The 15,324-nt window shown below is 35.7% G+C and overlaps 1 protein-coding gene across 4 annotated transcripts in view; it reads right to left on the reverse strand.

The window, feature by feature from the left end:
- Positions 1-15,324, reverse strand: part of slco3a1a (solute carrier organic anion transporter family member 3A1a) — a 111,805-nt gene that overhangs the window by 46,227 nt on the left and 50,254 nt on the right. Inside the window, exon 1 of one of the 4 annotated variants that reach the window (XM_087292505.1) lies at positions 12,511-12,775. The gene's annotated coding sequence lies outside the window, so the exon portion shown is untranslated. 4 annotated transcript variants of the gene reach the window in all.

The following is a 15,324-nucleotide window of genomic DNA, read 5'->3' on the forward strand; positions in this document are numbered from 1 at the left end:
TACATAACAGTTAAAAGGAGAGAAGAGGAAAAATAATTTAATTTAATAATGGCAAGTAACAGTCATTAACTGCATTTATTCTAGTGAGTTTTTTAGTTTAAAGGTTTAAAGTCACACTTTGTTACTAAAATTTACATTTTGAAAAAGTGACACCCAAGTGACAGTTTTTGTACCTTTATTTCTGAGAGTGTGTATTTTAAAATGACAACATAATAGTTTAAATACAGCAGCACTTTAGTTGGCTTAATTTTGGCACTCCACAATTACCTTTTGGTTTGTATTCTGGCCAAAACATGTATGTAACGTTACCTGATTTTTTTAGGTAAATTTTGACTACTTATCTCCAAATAAAGATTTTGAACGACAGACAGACAGACAGACAGACAGACAGATAAAAATATTTAGGCAAAAAACTTTTTATATGCTTTACAAGCAAAACTTTTTTGATATGACATCATATGAAGTCCCGATCAAATAAATGTTTGTGTTGCTTCTATTCTTTTCTCCCATGCTGTTCAAATCTATCAAACTGTCTGTCAATCACAGACTAATGTTACACGCCACTGACCAGAGGGCTGTCAGTCTCAATCCAACCTTGGATTTGGATAATGTTTTAGACAAAACTATCAAAGACAATACATATATATTTTCAAGACATTGTCAGCCCAAAAATCAAACATTCATTTTATCAGTGCAAAAATTAAATGAAATAATAAAATAAAACTTTTTCTAAATTTGAACCTACTGTATGATATTTCTTAGAAGCAAGAAAATGCCCCAATAACCAAAATTTTAAATCACAAGCATGGAAAAATGAGCTAAAACCATATATAAAAACACTTCACAGTGGAAATGCAGACCACTAGATTTCTTCTCTATTGTGATATACACTCACCAACCACTTTTTTAGGTACATCATACTAGTACCGGGTTGCACCCCCTTTTGCCTTCAGAACTGCCTTTATCCTTCGTGGCTCTGAAATGCTCAGACCAGCCCGTCTGGCACCAACAACCATACCACTTAAAAAAAAAAACATTCTTACCTATTCTGATGCTTGGTTTAAACTGCAGCAGATCGTCTTGACCATGTCTACATTCCTAAATGCATTGAGTTGCTGTCATGTGATTGGCTGATTAGAAATTTCCGTTAAAGAGCAATTGAACAGGTGTACCTAATAAAGTGGCCGGTGAGTGTATGCATGAACCTGTATAACAAAACATCACAGTCATGTTTAACTGTTTCTACAGCTTTACAACAAGTGTTTTCAACACTTGCTTTGAATGTAATATTATTTTGAAAAAATGTTGCCATGCGAACATATTTTTGAGACTGGGCTGGCTCTACTGCCTGTTACAAAAAACTAAAAACTTTTGTAATGTAAAATGCAAAGAATCCACAATCATGTCAAAATGAAACTGGAAACCAAGGAACCCAGCGCAAACAAACCATTTTAAGGTGAAACCAATGCAAATATGTACTTTCCCTACAGTGAATCAGACACACACACACACACACACACACACAGACACACACAGACACACACACACACACACACACACACACACAGACACACACACACACACACACACACACACACACACACACACACACACACACACACACACACACACACACACACACACACAAATGCTCACAGACACACGTCTTTTCTGATTTGGGCATGTTTAGAGTCCAGAAGGCTTTAGATTTCTGTCCAAGTGGTTTAGAACTGTTTGGTTTTCCCAGGGCGTGGGAGGAATTTACTCAAATTCCCTGTCTAAGAACTTTTCTCCGTCTGGCATCTGGAACATGAGGCGGAAAAAAAACAAGCATAAGCAATCTCTCAGATTATATAATTCACAACCTGCTTGACACACACATTCTGGTTTTATCGGAAAATGGATTTCTATTTCAGACTATCCAGACTGCTTGATGCTGAAAGATTAATGACTCAGTCACCTATAAATATAAAAAACACAGATGCGCATGCCATGGACGTTGATAATGATTATGATTACGCAACTATAGCCTGTCATGTGACCAAACTGCCTGAAAACATGGATCTGGAGCACAATCGGCCTTTAATTTTCCTCTAGTCAGATGAGGCGAACTTGTCCACTGCTTGTCAGTGTGTGATCGACATGCCTCATCTCATCAAAGTGACAGCGAGGAACAAACGCAGCCTTTGAAAAAAGAAAAGAATGGTATTCTCTGCAGGGTAATCAGAACATAAAGACCACCAAATGTCACTAAATGTCCTCCTTTTAACTAGACCTGCTTTACACTCTACACATTTTATTTTTCAAGCTATTTTTTTCTCTTTATTTGTTTCCAAGTGATACTCATCTTGAGCTATATGGGATGATTGATTACAGTTTTCAAGATATACCACGGTTTGGAAAAGTCAGGGTTTTAAAATAGCCAAAATTTTCTGCAATACTATTTCTAAGGTATGTGTAAGAATTTTTTTAAACTGTTTTTTTGTTTTGTTTTATAGGACAGCAATATCTTTAGCGGAAAATATATCTAAAGATGCCATTTCATGTCGTCAAGCATTTTTAAAATTGAATTCAATTTGATTTATGTTAAATTACATCTATATCACAAATGCATGCAAGAACAAAATAAAACAATATGATACAAGTCATCCTAAAATTCATTGTAAACATTAAGCCTGGTTTCAAACAAAGCTTTTGAGAGATGTTTGTACTGTGTCTTGCTCATGTTGTATTGGCTGAATCTTACAAGGCTGCAAACTAGGCATGACATGTCTTTACGTGGTTTTTGATATGTTGCTTAATAACATAAACAGATGCAATCCAGTGTGCATACCCACATAAAATAATGTGTGTCACAATCAGATTCCTTGTTCAGTAGTCAGTGCACTGATTAAGGAGTGAGTAATTTTATGCGCTGTCTTAATTGCAAAATACTACTAGTGCACTGAAATGTTCGCAACCTGTAATGCACGGTGACAATGTAGCAAGAAAATCAGGGCACACTGATGTGCACTATCCAACCATAGCAGAAGTTTAGAAGCATCAAACATATAACAAACTAAAGACATTTTCCCAAAGAAATAATACGTTATTTATATTCAACATGATTGAACACAGTTAGATAGGTTAAGAACAATCTAGCAAACATTTATATTTGTTTAATGGATAAACTGTTGCTGGAATTTAAAATCTACAAAAAAAATCTAATCTAACCATATGATTTTGTTGCTCTGCACAAGACGTTAGGCCATAGGAGAAATGGTTGTTCGCAACTGAGCCTGGTTTCACTCAAGGTTTTTTAATTCTTCGCTTTTGCCAACTGGTGAAGTTTTTTTCTCTGCGCTTTTTTGTCGCCACTGGCTTGCATGTCTGTAGAGCTGTGCATCAATGGATTTGCTCTTCAGTGTTTAGACTCTCAGTAGTGAATATTAAAACACACTGAACTGAGCTAACTGAACTGAACTTAAAGACTGAAAACTGAACTACACTGTTTTAATTTACTATGATCTTCTATGTGAAGCTGCTTTGACTCAAGCTACATCGTAAAAGTGCTATAAAAAATAAAAGTGAATTGAATTGAATGATTTTGTTAGCTCATATTACCAGTTTTGTGGCAAACAATTCATCTGTGCATGTCATTAAGAAAAAAAATGGTTTGCTTTTCTAATTTTTAATTAAAATCTGAAAATGTACTTCCTGTTTGTTTTTCAGTTAAATTGTCAGATTATATATATATATATATATATATCTTAGCAATTGGGCATGGCTAACCTATTTTATCACGCGGCTCCAACTGTCAGTTTTGACAGCAAACAGAAATAGTGAGCAGAAGGAGTCTGTTAGGTTGAAATAACTCTCCCCAAACCCTTTTCCCCATCTTTCTGAATGAAATTCCTAATTTACTACATCCATTCAGCTCAAACAGCTAACAAGCCACACCCACTTATTTCTCATTTAAAATTCAGTTACTCAAGGAACTGCATCACAATACGAAAAATAAGAATCGCAGCTTCCAGTTCATGGGGACTTTAAAACAATCAAAATATTTAGCTATGGTGTGCTTTTAAAAATGATGTAAATGTAATATATGAAAAAAAAAAAATTAGTTCTGCTCTTGTTTATAAATTTTATTCCATTTGATATACAATAAGACTGTTCTTGTGTTACACGTCACACACTCGATAACTCGACACTCGACAACTCTAAAAGCATAAGCTTTTTGCATCTGGTGTACGATGTGCACAAATATGGATATTGGTTCTTTGAGGAAAAACTCAAAATGAAGTGAGATTGCATATTAATTTTGAAATCTTGTGGCTCAGTAACATCTATACCCGGTACTGGTTCACGACTTGTGCGTTTGGGACCCCTGCTCTTCGACAATATTGTAAAAAAATAAAAAAAGTAAACACATGGCCCTAGATGAAATGAAAAGAGATTCTCCTCTGACTGTTCAAGCACTTTCTGAGAGACAAAAATGTATTTAGGAGCACAGATTGAACCAATGCTGCTGTGTTGGACCTTTGATTAATCAAATAATTATTTAACAAAAATAAAACAAGGGCTCACAGTGGCTAGCACTCACAGCAAGAAGGTCCCTGGTTCTAGTTCCATCTGGGTCAGTTGGCATTTGGGTGTGGAGTTTGGGGTTGTGTGGTTTTCCTCTGGGTGCTTTAATTTCCCCTACAGTCCAAAGACATGCGCTATAGGTGAATTGAATAAACTAAATTGGTCATAGTTGATGCGTGTGAAGTGTGTTTTTCAATAATGGGTTGCTGCTGTAAGGGCATCAACTGCGCAAAACATGTGGTGGATAAGTTGGTGGTTCATTCCGCTGTGGTGACCCCTGATATTTAAAGGGACTAAGCCGAAGAAAAATGAATGAATGAATGAAAAAAAATAAACAAAATTAATATAATAAAAACAAATACAAATATTTTGTTAGGCAATCTATATGAAAAACATAAGCCATGCAACTATTTAAAAAAAAAATGGTAGAATGGTGTATATACAAAATATAGAAACTATTAATAGCGTTTGGAGTTGAAATGTGCCCATACATGGTTCTACTGTATACAGAACACATGAAAAATTGAGGACAAAAAAGAGATTTGATAAGTCTGATAATCCTTTAATCTATTTGAGCCACAGAATTTAGGGTCCCATCAGCCAAAATGGGAGTGGATGCTTATAGATTATACTGCTTTTATTCTTGCTGTTCATTACAGCATAGGTTGTGTCATAAAGCATTATTATACACAACAACTACAAAAGCAGTAAGCTATCTTTTACAAAATAGTTTTTTAAATCAGATAAAAAGATCTAAAATGCTACAACTGTAATATTTGCAACAGTAACAGTAAAACCAAATCAAAGATATAACTCTACTGAAACCAATCTCAACTACGAGGCAGCACAAAACGCTTAAAGCAACTGTCTCATTGGCACATTTCTGTGGGTTATCAGGGATCATATTAATTAACTTCCTCTCATTAAATGCACAGTATTTCTGTTCTCCACCATGCTGACCTAAATTATAATCACAAAGCTAAAGAGAACAAACGCAGAAGCCAAGTTCATAGCTAAATGATTACTTGTATAGACGACGACAAGCATACAATTACTAAAACACACATACTGTATTATACTTAAAGAGACAGCTCACCCAAATATTAAAATGTCCCTAAAATGTACTCCCACTCAAGTGGTTTTTAAATTGAATTCTTTCCCTGTGAGTGTTAAGATGTCTTGTCATTTACGGGACAATGCTTCTCTGCCAATGGCAAGTATTACGGGAATCTGTGTTAAAGCCAGCGTCAGGATGCAGATGCGCTGGGGCACTGTTGTTGCACGTCAGTGTTTATGAATAGATTACACCAAAAAGAACATGAGTAATCTTGACAAACTATACATCCTTCTAAAGCTACAACCCTCAAGCAGTGATTAGTCGATATAGCTACAATTTGCTACGTTTGTGTAAGTTGTACAGAAAACACTTATTAGATATAGAGTGAATATCATCGTCATAACAAAACACACACGCATTCATTCCTGTACATCATTTTGAAAGGTAAGAGTCCACAGAACAACATCCCATCACACACATTTGATCCACCGACACAATAGTGTTGAATTATGGATGGTTATTCATTTGTTTATGTCACTGTTTCTACTGGAGACCTGTTTACATGTTGCTTACGCGCAAAAATGTCACCTTTGTAAAACAAGACACACACAAATGCATTCCTGTACATCACGGTTTGTTTTGAAAGGTAGGAGTACACAGAACAACATCACATGGAACACATTTAGTCCGCCGACACAATGGTGTTGAATTATGGATGGTTATTGATGTTTATGTCACCGTTTCTTGCGGATTCCTGTTGTTTAGATTATTTACTATGCTACTTATGAGCGAAAATGGCGTCTTTGTGGTAAAAGCCAAGTCTATGTCATAACTTACCATGTTACAAATAAAATAAGACCAGAAACTGAATAAGAAGTCAAAGCTATATCTACTAAAATCTAAACAATGAGTTTTCTGTCAGTCACTTATCAGTAGTTACTTCCTAGTTTGACTGATGGAGAATTTAGCCAATGGCGGCATGATTCTTTCGATATATGGTGATGTATATTCAGTTATTGGACACATTGTTGTTTTATTGCACTGGTTCAGTGACCTGTCAATTATTACGTGACGTGATCTGACACACCTGCCCTGGACAGCTTTATGCTAACAGTTCAAGCTAATGGAAGAATGGCTCGTTTGCAAAAAGGAAACAAAGAAAATCGACTAAATGCAATACTTCGTGTTTTGTCAAAGATGCTGCAAACTTGGGCTGTGTGATTTGTGAAAAATCTCTAATTGTGATTTTTTTAACAGATATTGCGGTTTTGATTTGATTTGCGATTTAATTTTGCAGTCAAGCTTCAGCTCAACATTCTTAGCTTCTTACTACTAAAATGCAGTGAGTGTTAGTTAAAAAAGGAATTGAAAGATATCAACTTACTCCAACATATATTGACATTTGTTTAGAAATATTCAGAAATGAAACACTAATTTTTCTCTAGAGCAATCAGTAGTGAGTTATCATGGTGTTAGTTAAGTCCTGGTGCCATTGTGATGCTTTTTCATATGGTGTAACAACTGCAAACAACACTGAAATTGCACTTTGCTGTTGCTAGCTACTAGATTGAGTGTCACAGACAATACTTTATATATATATATATATATATATATATATATATATATATATATATATATATATATATATATATATATATATATATATATATATATATATTTGTGTGTGTGTGTGTGTGTGTGTGTGTGTATGTGCGCATTCTTTCATGGTCATCCATTGATAGGTGCAGGAATTCCTTTGAGCTCAAAAAAAGAAACTCAAACTGAAACAAGTGGAGGATGGTAACTGAATTTTCATCATTGGGTGAACTATCCCTTTAAAAATGGCTATTTTTAGTACTGCTACTGTATATGAAATAGCTTGTGCAATCAGTCTAGTTGCTTAGTGAAAGCCAAATATTCCAGAGATATGAGCATCTGGAAATGTTTAAATATTATGTATACTGCGGTATATTGTTCTAATATTCATGCAGTTTAACACATCTTGACTTATGATTTAGTGGAATATAAAGCTCCTGTAAGGTTGAAAGCTCATATTAGACTCGAGAATGATCGCTGATGGCTCTTTAATGCATTGGCGCCTCAGTGTTGAGTACCGTACCCTGAAACCGCAGCAAATAGCACACAGTCTAAAGCGCTGCAGGCAGGCGTATAATAGTAACAGCAATTATACTGGAGAAATGGGGTCTTACAAGGACAGCAGATAACACACTAAACACAGAAATCACTGTTTAAAATGAACAAAAATAGTCTCTTATTAAATTCAGGTGTTTCGTCTGAGGATATTTTGAATGCAAATATACAGTAAGCAGCCTATATTTGAAAAACATAGAACTATATAATGTGATTATGCCGTGATGATAGATCACAGAAGAAATAAAACATTATTAAAAACAATACTTTACAATGCCTTCTTCAGATTTTACCGAGCAAACTTTAAATGGTTCAGAGGAAAAAAAAAACAGATTTCATATTTGCTGTGTTTATTCATGAAATAATCATGTTTGTGTGCTGTTTTGGTTTTTCATAATTCTTAGATCTCTAACGTCTTCATCAAAACAGCTTACCATTCACACTCACACACAGACACACACACCTTAGGAACAGACGCGTCTTGCCAGCAGAATCTCAGTCTAGTGTGTTAACCTTAAGTCAGGTTCACAGAAACAAGATAAGCCACGCTGCCTTTTGAAGAAAGATAGAAATCTGCACCTGTGCACTTTCTTTGACTCACTTCAAAGGATCCCAAAATACCCCAGGGTGGTAAAATCCACCAAAATGCAGGCTTATATGCAGAGAGATGCTAAAATGTGAATAACTAAAATATGCTCTTGAGTAGGAAATGTGTTTATGGTGGTCACGTTCAGGTTATTCAAGCAGATCAAATCACTAGAAAGAAATGTTCAAGTGATTTAATTTTTGCTTTTAAGGCTAAAACAACAACAACAACAACAACAACAACAACAACAACAACAACAACAACAACAAAAAGAAAGAAAACAAAACCAAACCTAATAATAAAAATTTATATAATAAATAATAAAAAAGAAGGAAAAACATTATAAAAAAAAGAATTTATCGAGAATGATAAGAAAATTGGTTAGATGTTCAATTTCTTAACTTCAGAAAAAAAAAACCTAAATCAAAACAACAAAACAGAATTGAACAAAACACTAAATAAATAAACAAATAACATAAAACAAACAAACAAACAAACAAACAAATACATAAATTAATTAATGAATTACTGAGTAAATAAAGAAATGGATAAACAATAAATGGATATAAAAAATAAAAATAAATAAATAAATAAATAAATGAATAAATAAATAAATAAATAAATATAAAATGGAATTAAAATAAAAACTAAACCATCTTAATCAATTAAACCTTGACCCTTTTATTTAAACAGATAATGCCCAAGCAATCTCTTCTCCGGTCTAAATTGGCATTCTGAATTTCTTTGCATCTTCTGCATCACTGCCCTTTCTTTGCAGATGCTGCTTGTATAACAGTAGCTCGTGGCAGTCACACATTACCACAAACAAGATAAAAAATTATAAAAGCAGCACTGGCATGTTTGCAAACAGACCTGCCTGACTGTTTATACAGAACTGCACTGCAAGGACAACAAAAAAGAACAACAAAAAAAAAAAGGAAAGACAACAAAAAGATTTCTTAAAGATCTTTTTCCATTCATTCATTCATTTTCCATCAACTTTGTCGCTGATTTATCAGAGGTCACCACAGCGGACTGAACCCCCAACTATTTTCTTTCAGGCAAGTCATTTCACTTGGCGGCCATCTTTGAAACGCCTCTCGGGCAGTAAGCTCTGGCAAGCTTCTGTTTGAATGGGGAAACATGAAATTCTCTAAAACTTTTATCCAGGCTTACAATTGCATTACATATTTTGAATCACCAATAAAATTAACCAACAACTGTCTCATAAGTTTCATATCCAAATGTCCGAATCAAACAAAATCAGCAAATTTTCAGGTTGCCCAAGCTAATGTGCATGCTCAAAAGGAACTCAAAAGAAACAAGATCACCACATCAACCTCATATACAGCCATTCTACACATTTTCATGCTCTGGATAATGATTGTCTGATCACGCTGGTCTTCTGAAGTAATTCACAAATTAGTCTTGATGGCGAATCTCTTTGTTTACACGTTTGTGGGTGTTTGAGTAGTTGCTGTCATGTGATGTGTATTTGACAGGACAGACTGTACCTCACATTCGTTTCATACAAATTATAAAACCAAAAAACTTTTAGTTTTTTAGTGTAGTGTCTTCATTTTAATAGACAGATTTCAAGCTTTATATTGAGATATTTCTTAGTCTGTTAAGCAAGTATTTGCTGAGATTCCAGTAAGTTTGTTGAGTAAGGACTGGTGAGAATGTTATGGAATGTACTAACGCTTGGCAAATCGAAAGAAAAAAAAACTTCAGCGTTTCACCATGTGTGTGTGTATGTTTGTGTGTGTGGCTCTTTACTGAGAGCCCCGTGTGTGGATCTTGTCGGAAAATATGGCGAAAAATCCTACATGAAATTATACGAGGCTTTGAGTGTCTCCATATGACACCTGAGGCAACCTATTGAATGCAATGGAATTCCTTTTGCGTCGGTATAGTAAACACAAGTACATCTTATTGAAAATCATTTATTTTCATCACCAATTATCATAGTAGAACAGTTTCTCAAGCAGTTTGTGATGCATTTTGGAAACAGGAGATGAGCCCCTTGTCCAATGCGCCACCAGAATTGAGAAACCCGATCTCAAAGGCTCATGATTTGGGTAGCACACATAATCTGAATGCCTTTGGCAGAATTCAAGTGAGCCATTTCAATCTAGATTAATCTAGATTAATTACAAGAATAATCTAGATAAAAAATAAAATCTATGCCCACCTATAATATTTTTCTATATTCTGTATTTCTAAAGTTTTCTAACTGTGGAAATAGATTTTTTTTCTATATAGTTCATCTGTAAAAAATCTGTGCAGTGAAGTGATACTTACATACATAAGATGAACAAAGACACATAAACGAGTGTAAAGAATGTGCAGAAACAAAATACTATAGTAAACTATAGTATCTGAAACTTCCTTTTTAGAAATATCAGTACCATCTGTGTTAAATCTGTTATCACCGAACTGCATCCCAAATCGAATGGGATTCAGTTTTTGAATAAGCATCATATTGAACTATGACATCATACCCAGCCGTCATACAGTTTACAGCAGAGACAAAAATCCAGCAGCTCTGTCTACTAACATACTCTGGCTACAGTGTCAGATGTTTCTCTTGGGCTGATAGCCAGAAACAGCCAGAGGCCTGAGCGCAAAGAGACAGACAGACAGTGGCCATGAGGAAGCAGCAGGCCTGAGTCTCCATGGAGCGATTGGAGAAGAGCTCCAGCTGCACTGCAGGAGGAGGAGGAGGAGGCGCAGTATTGACTACAGCTGCTCTACTCTCCTTCAGCAGGTGCATTGGCCCAATTACCAGCCTGACAGTGCCAACAGCAACTCTCCAGATATTTCCACACGGCATCCAGAGAGGAACCAGGCCACCGAATAAAGAGGCCCTTTAGAGCAATGCTATTCGTAATTGGCTGCTAATTGTACTGCATCCGGAAAGGAGGTGGTACAGGGGTCTCATTTATAATTGTGGCGTATGCCCAAAACATGTGCGTATGACACTATCCATGCAAAAGTTAGAGAAGTAAAAACTTCTTTAGAGAAAAAATAAAAATTAAATGAGAGAATGTGAGCAGCGAACTCTAAAAAAAAACATTTAACATATATATACTTTTATTTAACTTTGAACACACAAAAAATATACAGTTGAAGTCAGAATTCTTAGCCCCCCTGACTTATAAGTATATATTATATATAAGTATAGTCTCTTAAACAACTAAAAATGTCAATAAAAGCTATTTTGTAAAGTTTTTCAATAACAGGCTGTCAGAACACAGATCAAGGTCCAACAATACAATTCAAAAGCCAACAAAATGTGTAATAGGGACCATCAAGTCTTTCACAAAATAAAATAAAATAAAATAAAATAAAATAATAAAATAAAATTAAATACAATAAAATTAAATACAATAAAATTAAATAAAATAAAAAAGGCTAAAAGTGAGTGTTTAGCAATTTCAACTGGCATTACATTAAAGTTAATATAAATAAAGTTAAAATACAAACTTGAATCTTATATTACAACATTTATTAAGTAGCATAGAAAAACATGTCATAATGGCTAACTGACCAGTGTTCTGGTTTAAAGATTATATTTAATCATGTAATTATGCTTAAATATAAACATCAGATGACAGCAAATATTAAAAATTTAACCTGTTTCTGTTTCTTTTTTCGATTGGACACAAAATGTCCTGTTTTGACTTTCACAGTATTTGTTTTTCCTATAGAAGTCAATGGTTTCAGTTTCAAAATATCTCCTTTTGTCTTCAAAAGATAAAGAAAACTCATAAAAATTTTAGATTGAAACAACTTGAAGGTATGTAAAGTTTAATTTTTTGGTGAACAATTCCTTTAAAATGTTCCATGCATCCAGAAAATGGTCGTGTAATGGGTGTTACTTAAACAGGGACAATAAACTAGCTCTTTAAAGAACTCAAAATAGTCTATTTCAGCAAACACCTCCCTTTAAGAACATTTCTTTTCAAAGTGTATCAATCTATCGCTAGCCCCAACAAAAGAAAACAAATAGCCACAGTCAGTATTGACTGTAAACACGTCTCAACTGACCAACACTAAACAGTGGATTATGGTTGGAAACCTGAGCTGTGAATTAGCTCACTGATGTATTTAATGCACAATCCCATTATGCATATTTACTTACCAACAGTGCTTCTGTTTCCCTAATAGTGGAGGATGTTTCAAACAATCAATATTGTGAATGAATTCAGAATGCAATAATTATAGCCATCCCTTATTGATCCGCAACCATTTAATTAGACAGTCTTATCCTGTGCCTCAAAATCCCTGTTGAAACGAAGTGCTGAACATGCAGAAGGGAGTTTAGAGAGCTACTACTTAAAAACCACTCAATCAATGCATCCAGGTATTTACACTAATGCCAAGGGCAACCTGAATCTCTAAGAACAGGCTATTCTAATCAAATCATCCCTGGTTAGAAGTGACACTGTTCCGGGATCAGTGAAAGTCAGTGAGATGGCGTGCCTTAAGAGGGACTGAGTGTCTCAATCTAATCGGTTCAAGGCCATATAGTACAATCAGACAAGCCACAGTTGTATTTTTTAATGCAACCCTCCCCCTATATTTTCTAACAGCATCAAAAAAAAAATCCGCTTTGTAATCAGCAGAGACAGAGACTTGTGACCCAGATTTCAGCAGTGAGGGTTATCAAGGTCAGGGGGATTGGTGAAATGTGGTAGATGATGCAGTTTAAGGATCACCATCAGTCGACCACTCTGTCTTTCTGGAGACTTTCTGGGCCTCAAGGGACATTCAGAGCTAAAACATGACCACTTTAAGAGATTGCTAAAATGCCATTTCTTGTGACACATCTGCAGTCAGGCCAAACACTGTTGGTTAACTGAGAATAAAAATTATCTGTGTCCGAATCAAAGGTTGAGCAGCTTCAGAAGATATTTGGATACTTTGATCCAGGCAGCAAAGAATTCTGAACATTACAGAATAACTAAAGCAACATCTGAGTTGCACAATATGACTGGTCCGCTATTAGTCCATTTACTAAATCTAATCATAAGCTGAGACAAAGGCCCAAATCCAATTCTAGTTTTTTTTTTTTACCCCAACCCCAGTGTGAAGGGCTTCACATTTTACCCCTAAGAAATGGGACACTAATACAACATCTGCACACGTCATGTGGTTGCAATCTTTTTATTCATAGCATATCAATGACAGCAACTGCTGTAGTTATTCCAATTGCATTATTTTTGGTATCTTCAGGAAATCCCTAAAGGCAACGCTATCATGTTATCATAACAATATAATGCAGCAATAAGCATGTAATTGTACTGTGTATTTACACCGTGGCCATATTTCTCTACTGTATGTAAACACACAAAAAACAACATTCATGTTGTTGTCATGTCAAACAACATTAAATTCATTTAAACACTTTCCTCCCAGGATATTTGGATCTGACTGGGAAACTCCTACAAATGCACATTCAGAAAGGTCAGGTGCAAAAATAGCTGTGATCACTTCTTTTCAGACGTATTCTTCTCTGCATGTTTAGTAAATAGTAGGAATGTCCTGATCAGGTTTTTTGCCTTTGAGTCCGAGCATTTGATTTGAAGTATCTACCGATACTGAAAGCCAATCCGATACTTAAAGAGCCCATATAATGGGTTTTTGAAAATTCCCCTCCATGTAGTGTGTAACACAGCTCTAAGTGAAGTGAAGTATCCAGCTAAGGCTTAAATCTGTTAGTGTACAGTGTTTAAAACTGTTGATTCATCTATAAAAGAGTCGACTCATAGTGCTTCAAACGAGTCGCCTTGATACCGATTCATTGGGTGTTTCGCCATGACGTACGAACGAAACCAAGTTATTCACGTGTACGCGCAAACCCGGGAGATTTCAAACCTGAGGCCCCGCCCTCTGACGCAGAAACTCAGACACATACACACACACACACAAACATGCCGGTCGATTGAAGTCACACTGAAGATGGATATATTGAGTCTCTACCCAAAGATGAAACCTCAGCATTATAGCCAAGCAGTTGGAAACTACTGGAAACTTCTGGAAACTACATGCTACAAAGAATACTTCATCAGCGTTTGTTAAAGGAAGGATCAGTAAAGAGTAACTTACTGATGGACGTCAGGATGGATTTTTCTTCCTCCATTTCTCAAGTGTAAGTACGTGCGATTAAAGTTGCCTCGTTGACTCTAGCTTGCAAATGTATTTAGTTGTGATTTGTTACTTGTAACCGCGTGTACTGTATCAGGTTAACTGGCTATATTCTCTTATCGCGTGCAAAGTCACGTTAAAAACGCGACGCGTGCTGCTTTGTTAACGGAGCTCCGTGGACGAGGAGTAGTGTGTGTGTCTGTGTGTGCGTGTGCGCGCGCTGTCGTCCGGAGGTGTGTGTTTTTGTGTGTGTGTGTGTGTGTGTGTGTGTGTGTGTGTGTGTGCGTGTGCGTTGTCGAGCAGGGTTAAGTGCGTGTGTGTGTGTGTGCAATATGTGTGTGTGTGTCTGTGAAAAGTGCAGAGTGAGAAGCTAGGAGATCTCCTCAACTGTTTTTGGAGTTTTTGCTCAATAAAATAGTTAGTCGTCTGTATTTTCAAGTCCATAGTCTGTATTTACATTGACCCACTGGCAGCTAAAATCCACGCCTACACTATCGAGCGTGTATGAACTGTGATTACTTTTAAATTGCTGATTAGCTGTTTGGCATTTCACTCTCTGACTGAAGGCAGTCGACCAATCGCAACAGACTGTCATCGGTCCAATCAGCGCAGATTAGCTTCGCGCTAAGGAGGGGTTTGGGAACAAATGAATTACTGGACGATTCATACAGGAGTCGCTGGGATAATTTGGTAAAAATAAATGCAGATTATAAGACCATGAAAGTGTTTTTTGACCTTGCATGCATATTAAACTTTTGTTGGAGACCCTTACAACCAAGATATTACCCTATTTCATGTATAATATGGA

This window comes from Danio rerio, chromosome 18 (genome assembly GCF_052040795.2).
Source record: "Danio rerio strain M-AB ecotype USA chromosome 18, GRCz13ab, whole genome shotgun sequence".
Taxonomy (NCBI): Eukaryota; Metazoa; Chordata; class Actinopteri; order Cypriniformes; family Danionidae; genus Danio; species Danio rerio.